At 35.8% G+C, this 9,678-nt stretch overlaps 1 long non-coding RNA gene across 1 annotated transcript; it reads right to left on the bottom strand.

Annotated features, from left to right (window-relative positions):
- LOC109350361 lies at positions 3,893-7,523 on the bottom strand. The gene is made up of 3 exons (XR_002108107.1): positions 6,802-7,523; positions 5,031-5,033; positions 3,893-3,903 (listed from the first exon to the last, which is right to left on the bottom strand). It is a non-coding gene; the product is annotated as an uncharacterized LOC109350361 (long non-coding RNA).

Raw genomic sequence — 9,678 nt, 5'->3', positions numbered from 1 at the left:
GGAAGGCCGGTTTTTACCGGGTAGAGGCCTGAGGGAGCCGTCACACATGGGCCTATCTGACCAAACAAGGCACAAGTAAACATGGACTAGACACTTAAATCACCCTCACATAAGCCTCATAAATTCCGCTGACACTTTATTAAATGTATCCCCTAATTGAGCTCTACCACACCCCCTAAAAAGTCAGTCAGTCCCCCTCAGCCAAACAAGTCCAACTTGGAGGCTTGCGTCACCTCACGTCAAGTATCACTAATCATGTCACCTCATTTAATGTCTCCCCAATTGAGCTCTGCCATGCTGCCTACAACTCCAACTTGTCCCCTCTGACAAATACGGTCAGAGACAAACCTACTATGCGCGGGGACAGACCTATTATAACCCTATAATGCATACTGCCAAGTCATCATCAGCCATTGGATAGATGACACATCGCAACAACATTTACTATAAATAACCCTTAAAGGAAGTATCTCATATTCTCATATTCTCTCGTATCATAAATATTTTGCTCACTCTCATATGCATATTAACTCTCTCATTCATTGCTAGAATTTACTCCCATCTACTCTCATTTATTTTCCATCAATCTTTCTTAAACTCATACTAACTTGAGCGTTAGAGAACCTTTTCAGGTATCTCCACCAGCGGTTCCAAGCCTCATTCCAACTGATCTCCAGAAGCAAGCTACTCAACTGGATCCCCCGTTCTAGCCATATCCGACCAACACTAAAAAACATTGGCGTCGTTTGTGGCTTACCTACACCATAGTGACCATCCGAAATCAAGCACAACCCCTCAGTCAAGCATAGCCAATTACCACAAACATGCCTCCCAATCACCACACTCCATCCATCGATCCTCCAGCACAAATACCACAATCTCAACAAGCCAACCAAAGCCACCCTCCAAACCCTATCCTAGAGCCATCTACTACCCAAAAACTCCTCCAAATGATCCAAACTAAAGTCCAAATCATCCAACAACAAGCCCAATTACTAGTCGAGCTTCGTCAACAAAAACCAGAATCCAGCAACATACCCACACGACCAATTGTCCATGAGCATTGCGCCGACTTTTCTGAAGAATCTCGAGCTATACTTATAGCACCCCTAAACACAAAATCGACACACACAAACCATCCATCCGACTATAATCCCTCGGGGGCCAAGCATTCCTTCACCGAGACAATTATGTCATCACCCTTACCAATGCACTTGACCCGCCCAAGCAACAGTTTGGAAAATGAAAATATTTTACTTGCAAAAGATAAGTTTTATGAATAGTTAACATTACCGGAAAAATGTAATGAAGTGGAAATACATGTCTAGAAAAGTTTTTTCTAAGGAAAGACTTGGTATTTAAGTGTGTCTTCACGATCTACCCCTCTTTCCTGGGAACTAACCCGGTGTATATTCACAGATTATGACATAATTTCGTTATAAGTTTTGTTAAAACTTTACTTTAGAAAGTGTCGTTGTGTTGTAAGACTTTCAATGATAAATGATGAATCAAGAAATACCTAACCTTGAATCGGATGGATGAAAGCAATTAAGTTCATTTTAGATCGGAAGTTTTATTTTCGCGTAAAATGTTATTTCGTAAGAGTAATAGTTATCAAAGTGGCCTAATTAGCGTTATTTTGATTTTTACGTGATGAAGAGATCGAAAAGAGACCTGACGAATTAAGCTTACCTGGAATCGAGTAAACAATCTGCACGACACACTCAGGTGAGGGAGAAATTGTAACGTCCCGAAAATCATTTCATATTTAATATATTTAATCTCTTAGAAAAATGGGTAAATTTTTCTTTCCTTTTTTTATGTAACTTATAACTTACAAATCATTTTCACTTTTACCTTATTCCATTTTCAAGACGTCACATTTTCAAACCTTGAGGAAATAAAATTCTTAATACATTGAAGATAATTAAATGAACACAATTCTTTTCTGAATACTTCTCATTCATAAAATTCTTGAATAAATACAGAATTGTTTACAACGAAATCTAATCATCACTACAAATAAAAAAAACTGAAAATACAAAAAAAATAATGTCGGGGCATTGGCATTACAAAAAGTACCTCACATAGGTTCCTATCACAACAAAATAGAAGAGAAACCTCCTAAACCGGAGGTGCACTGGAAGCCTCGCTAGGGTCTTCCTCCACCTCCGAGACAGAACAGATCTCAATGACCACAACTGAATCTTCTATGTAGATAAGCTCTACACAGTCACTGTTGTCTTCCTCCTTCTCCACTTCATCCGCTCCCCAATCCATCGAGGGGTCCGGGGTGTACACCCTTGGCATGGCCCCGTCTATCTCTCTTGATGTCGATCCTGATGATGAGAATCCTGTTTGGAGCCAAGTCCTAACAACTTCTGGTACGCCTCGAGCTTCAGCCGGTACAGAAAGTCAGGCGGTTGTAGGTCTTCAGTCGGGCAAAGTGAATGATGCCTCCCGAACTGCGTAGTAAGGTGGAAGGTGTAAAACTGAGCCACTGCTTACCCAATCCAGCTTCAGGTCACAAGGACCTGTGTAAGTGTATCGATTACCCTCAACACTCCATGTCCCCTCCTGGGACATTGTGAAGCGATAACCTCGGATCAATGTTGATGGGTCCATCTGAACATGCATACAAATACACCAGAAGAAAAGAGAGGGAGTAAAACATCTATGAAAAACTTGTCATCGACGTCATTGAATTACACAGAATAATACACCAAGATAACACATGAGTAGAGATATATCATATGATCATACAAGCATATAATAACGATGAATAAAATATAAAACTCGTGGATGGGAAATGCAATTTCCCACCAATCTTGTGGACCTGAGCCACGACTTTCTTACACATTGGATGGTATGCACGACTTCCATAGTCGTGTACACTATGCACGAGATTGGATTGGATATGATGATTTTTGAATTTCCCCTTTACACGAATATGGTAGGTTTATTTATTATTTTATGGGTTAGTTTTATTGATTATAGTGTGAGTTTTTTTTTTAAAAGTTAAGATTTATGATTTTTAGTGTACAAAAATAATATGTTTAAATTAAAATTGTAAAATTAAAATTGTAAAATTTAATTGAATATGATAATTTACTAAAGTGTTAGTTTTATGGAATTTGGTTAAAGTTTTTTATACTTTTTAACATTTATTGTAGTAGTTATTTAAAAGTAAAATGCATAAATTAAAATAATAAGACAATTTCTTAGAAATGAGATTGATAATTGTATTAGAAATTCGAAAATGATTACATTAAAAAAACAGAACGAGAATAGAAATTCATAATGGCGTCCTGAGAAATATTAGTGGATACACAAGTGTGTCTTCCACTAATTTTTTCTAATCTCCCAAATATCACGCTTCATACTTTTCGAAGCCTAAATTCTCCATTCATACCCAACACCATAATATTTACATTTTGCAACATATATATCTGGCCTAGACTCATCCACATGGTAATCAACAGAATTCCTAATATGAAATTGTTTTATAGCATTTATTGTTGCTTCATTTGTTTCAAATTGCATACCAACAAAGAGATCATTATCCACATCAGTACTTATGTGAGTACTTCTATACGGAAAATCTTGTCCAGACTGATAATCAATGCTAAAGAAAAAAGATGAAGGAGTATCTTATGTTATGCTAACCGGTTCACTAGTGGTAATCTGAACATCATTATCATCATCATCACATAGCTCAATGTCCTCCTCATCACTAAAATCACTAACAATATCTCTAATAATTGCCATCTACATATAAACATACAGTAAAACATAAACATACAATATTTACATTTAAACATACAGTAACATTAAATAAATTTAACACAAGTAAATGAACTGAGAAATATAAAGTATTTTTAGTTACTTTCAATAATCACATTTCTTTAATTACGAATTACCCTAAATATTTCTCATACGTTTTCTTCCTTCGGTGTGGTTTGAGTCGGGACGGGGGATATATATATGTTGTTTGGATATCATGGGTCCAAGACACGACTTGGATCTCATGTCCTAGGTCCACGAGAATTGCATGAAACTCGTGTACTTGGTTCACGACATTGCCATGAAAGTCGTGTCCCAAGTGCACGACTTATATGAAGGCTGACACGGTGTAAGAAAGTCGTGGCTCAAGTCCACGAGATTGGTGGGAAATTGCATTTCTCATCCACGACTTCGGTGAAATCGTGGACCTCATCCATGAGATCTATAAAAACTACATCATTCCCGTAATTAATTCAAAACCTACCCCAAACATGGGATAATATAGTCAATCTACACTACTCACGTAAATTTTCCCTCATTATCTTTAAAAGAAAGAAAAAACCCATTGGACTGAAAAGCCATATTCACTTGACCCACATATTAGAATTTGAATGGTGTTGTTAGGGTTTGGGTTTTGTTTTCACAGAGCCGTTTTGTCTTTCACTATGGCTGTCTTATCTTCTTCTGTAGCAACAACAACATTCTGCTCTTCAATCCTCCATTTTTTCTATGTCCCAGATCTGGTATAATGAACCACAAGAATCATGGCACCATTGCTTCTTCTTCTTCTCTAATCCTCATTCCTTCTCTACATCGCCAACGCTTTCACGATTTCACGATTTTCCTCGGCGATTTCCCGAGCGCCGATAACATCCTGATTGTAGAAGACTCGTGAATCGCTAGCTCCCTAAAAACGTAGGATCGAGCGATCCCACGAGGTAAATCGTGATCTTGTCAACTATGGCAATAACTATATCTGGTTTTTATTTTATTGAGAATAATGTGACAACCTTCTAGTGTTGTTTAAGACAAAAATTCTGAACAATTCTCCATGTGTCTTATTTCAATGACTACGGCAAGAACTGATGACAACCTCAACGGGGATGCCTTAGAATTAGGATCGTTTTAGCTTGAAATTAAGAGCTTTATAAATTAGAATTCGGTTTTGGTATTGATAGAGATTTTTAGGACAATTTTAAGATAGATTATTGCGGAAGATGGAAAAGATATGAAGATGGAGACGCCACAAGCTCAAGAGCTTGATGAGTCAATGATATTCACCACAAGGAGGGATCCTTGATAAGAATTTAGATGCCACACTGAGAGGGTGATGAGTCTTAGAACGCCTAAGAATAAGAATTTTGATAAGTTCGAATTAAGGAGCTTTGACTCAACTTTAGGAATTCAATCCAATTTTACTCAAAATAAAACTTGACTTTATTAATGAATAAGCAAAATTATAAATATGCAGATTTGCCTTGCTGAAAAGATAAAGATAAGATCTAATTTAACAAATTGAAATCTGAAGATAAAATCCTAACTAACATAATCCTAACAAGCCTAATCTAATTTGATTTGATCAATTTCTGTTGGATTGAGTTGTTGGCTGAGTTGACTTGAATTTGAAGTTGAAATTTCACCCTAGACTTGGCCTTGAGGTATGACTTGGTCTTGAGTTGTTGAATAGTTGAAGATTTGGATTTGAATCATCCTTGAAAATTCCTCTAATTAATTTGACTGAATTTAATCATAGAATTTTCTTGCTTGAGTGGAATTGATCATCTTATCTTCATCCCTTAAATATAGCCACAAGTTGGTTCTGAAATTGAAAGTCAAGTGGGACCTTGACTTGTTCCAATCAGCCTCTTATCATCTCCTTAATTTGTGCCTTGCCTTATTCGAGGAGTAACCATATGTTGATTAAACCAATCTGATTTGGCCAAGGAAATTGAATAAATTTCCCTATGTATCTTTTAAGCTTTGCACTCCATATTTGTAGTTGTGCCCTCTTGTGCTCTTACATTCTTCCTATTTCCATTTCACCTTGTTTATGCTACACCACTTAGCCACTACTATGGTAGACTTGATCATCTTCTCTTCATCCCTTAAGTATAGCCACAAGTTGGTTCTGAAATTGTTGCATTGTTCCTATTTTCATGCCACCTTGTTTATGCTACATCACTTAGCCACTTCTATGCCAAATTACAAGGAAATAAATAATTTCCCAATCCCCAAAATACATCAAATTAAATACTAAAATACTTGAATGAAAAATAAACATAAATCCTAAGACTACATGAGAATTAAATTCTCATTTATTAATAACAATGCAAATAAAATAAACCAAACTATGCTATGAATTCTTTGTAAGAACATGACCTCCAAAAATCATAGGTCGCCCTTGGTTTACATCAAGAACCAAGACGGAATGAAACAATATGTCAAGTTGGGTTGAAGCCAGACCAAGAGAAGAAGATTTGGAGTTAAGGATGGTTTTGTGCATTGAAGAATTTGATCATCAGCAATTGTGAGCCCACCTATGTCCAGGAGCACATATGTTGTTTCACAAAGTATGTCATTGCTTATTAGTTAAAAAATATATTTAAATTAAAAATTTAGTAATTAATTATTTGTTTAATCAATCACAAGCCGTGACACATAATTGATACACTTTTTTGGGATAGAAAACGTCACCCCTCACCCAGCCATGGTGGCTTTTGTAAAATCTCTGGCTGTGACACACGGTCATGTACCCATATACAGCTTGGTCATGCATCACACAGAATCCGTGTATTTACATGCAATCTTTATCATTTTCAAAATATTTCCCTTTTAATAATGGGTTGGATGGTCCATGCCAAAGAAGGACACGAAAATAAGTAGTAGGTTCAATTCAGCATCAACTGCTGAGTTATGGGGTTTCCTTATAATATAATTCAATTCAGCATCAGCTTTATAATATGATTCCTAATTCAGAAATAAGACTCATTGAATTTGGCTTTTCTTAGAATTTGTAACAGTGCTCACATAGGTTCTTTTGAACCAACCCAAGACTTATAAAGGCCTAATCACCTTGTGAGATCTGACATCGGCTTATCACCCTTCTTATGGCGTGGTACCATTCACCATCACCATCATCCATTTCTTTCCTTTCCATCACTTCCATTTTACCAGTGTTCGCGTTGTTTTGCCTTTCAGTTTGTGTGTTTTAATTCTTGTATAAGGTTATTTTCAGTTTGTAATGAGTTTTTTATTCACCTACCGGTTTCAAGACCCTCCAAGGAGGTTAGTATCAATTCTTCAAGAACCAAATAAGGTAAACCCAATAGTAAAGATTGATTACAATTACAACGAATGGAGCACATCTTCTGTCCCCCAAAATGTGTCACTACATGTGTCACACTTGCTATGATTAGTTGAAAAAATTATATTTAAGCCAAAAATTTAATAATCAAGTATTTTCCTGACCAGTCACAACAAGTGACATATAGAGTAATACATTTTTTGGGACAGGAGATGTGCTCCTAACAAATTGAAGGCTGTTGTCATCCAAAAGTTTCTCTAGATTTTCAGGGTGGCCAAAGAGATAGGCAACTAGTGTTGGATAAGCAGTACCATGCCATGACAGAAATCATACAAATAAACAGTAGGGCTAGTGTGAATGTTATAAATTTATTTCAGCAAAATCTATTCAACGTCTTAACCAATTATTCATGAATATAAGTAATGGTTCATACTCAGTCAGGATTTTTCTATTCCTTCTGCATCGATACGTCTCCAAGGGTTGAGAGCTTCTCTCATTGCCTGTGCCTCTGGGGAATTCTCCCAGGCCCGCTTTTCTGACTCCAAAACAGTTACTTTGTCATCTGCATGAATGCAAGGAAAAACTAAACAATTTCAATTTTTTGAGTCTAAATTCTTTGTTGAAAACACACTTACAAGAGCTATCAAAGTCCTTGATCGAACAATTACTAGTATCCTTGTCATATGTAAAATATTTTATTCATATGTTTGTGACATGCAATTTGACCAGAGGAAATGCCATGAAGAAATATAAACGACAGAATCCTTCCAGTCACAGTGTTACACTACACACCAACCAAAATAATAATAAATAAAAACAATAGCTCAACTCTGCTTCAATGTCATTTATCTGTGAGATGATATGTTCTATCTAAGGCACAAAACTTCAACTCAAGAAGAAAAGAGGAGAAAAAACTGTGGCACAAAATAACAGTTGTGACTTATTGTGGCAACTAGGGATGTGGCTTTAGCTTTTCCCTGAATAATGACAAGAATGAAACTAAACTAGCATAAAAGCTATCATGTAGTTGCATTGTCATAGACCATAAATATTTTCTACCAGAAACGTAACAATAAAGTATTCACCGAAAATGAAACCATCGGAAAGCGCCATTCAAATTCCAAAACCTGATGGTAATGCATACAGTCACTATGTGTCTAATATTTGGATTTAGTTTATACTGAGTTTATACGTCTATAAGTAAGAGTAGTGCTACACTGCCCAGAAGAAGAAAAAATATAGGCAGAACCGCAGAGTTCATCTAGATTCAAAGTTAAGCTATTGGATGGACAAAGCAGTAAGGACAATTCATCCATTCAAGGCAAGAGTCAAGAAATATGTCAATTCAATCTGTTAAAACATTTAACGAACATATTTGGGCTGTCTAGCATTCTCTTATATATAATTAATGTATGTAATTCAATGAATTTGCCTCAACTGTTTTCAGATTTTCAGAATGATGATTGCCGCACAAAATGTTGGTAATGTGGCTTAAAATTTTATTAGAAAGATATTAAAATGTATAACACTTGATATAATCCATCGTAAAAAATATGTCATCATTTGTTGCAAGAACTTTTCAGAGTTTCAACATTAAACTAACATACTATATTTCCCATAAACCACAGGTATTGGTAATGACCAGGCATGGCTACATTTCTACTTCTACTTGCTATCAAGACCTATAATAAAAGTTTGAACACACAACTGGTTCAAACAGAACCAAACATTTCTAACCCTTCATTAACAATATCCAATTTATTTTTAATCCAAACGACACGGAAAATTCTTCCACGGAAAGAAGATCTAAGTACTTTTAACATTGGTGTAACATATTCAAGGAAAGGAAATCCAACAACACAGGCAAATTGCCATTTTGAAACTATTTCCATGGACAATGCTTGTGTGGTTTATTCTCAAACCAAGATATCCATGAAACATAATTTCAATCATACAAATGGTTCAACGGGTGCAAAGGAATGACAAGGCACATTTCAAATTGAGCTCTGTCTTCAAGTAAGGCTCAAATAATTATGCATCAATCAGTAGTGCAGTCTAAGGTTATCGATAAAAAAGATTTTCTTGGTCATTTCTTTCTTTCTGAACAAGTATCTTTTTTTTCTTCTTTACATTGTTTCACTGTATCATTTTGAGAGCATCCCATCCCCATTTAACTCATATCTAAGATCTACGACTAAAAATTGAAAAGTTCAAAACAACAAATTTACAATTACAATCAGTTGGCAAAATTATTCATTTGAGAAAATTGGAACATCATGGTACTTTCTAAAAATTAAAATTCACTACCCTTTGGAGTTTTATGTTAGCTGCAATGGAGACAACATATTTGTACTCAAGACACCAAGCAGGCAACCAAATTCCATAACCAGCTGCTATACTACTCAAAATCTCATATTAAATGAGAATAAGGAAACAATAAAATGAAATTGAAAAAAAAAGGCAAGAATGTTGAAATACTGAGAAAAGGCATTTTTCATACAGAAGCCAGTTTTGACCATGAACAACTCCATAGAAGCCCCAACCAAAGCCGAAACAATCCCAATCTTCAAGTACCAATCCAGAAACTTCAT

This window comes from Lupinus angustifolius, chromosome LG06 (genome assembly GCF_001865875.1).
Source record: "Lupinus angustifolius cultivar Tanjil chromosome LG06, LupAngTanjil_v1.0, whole genome shotgun sequence".
NCBI classification, from domain to species: Eukaryota; Viridiplantae; Streptophyta; class Magnoliopsida; order Fabales; family Fabaceae; genus Lupinus; species Lupinus angustifolius.
The sequence above is the reverse complement of the archived record's forward strand: the minus strand, read 5'-3'. Positions and strand labels throughout refer to the sequence as shown.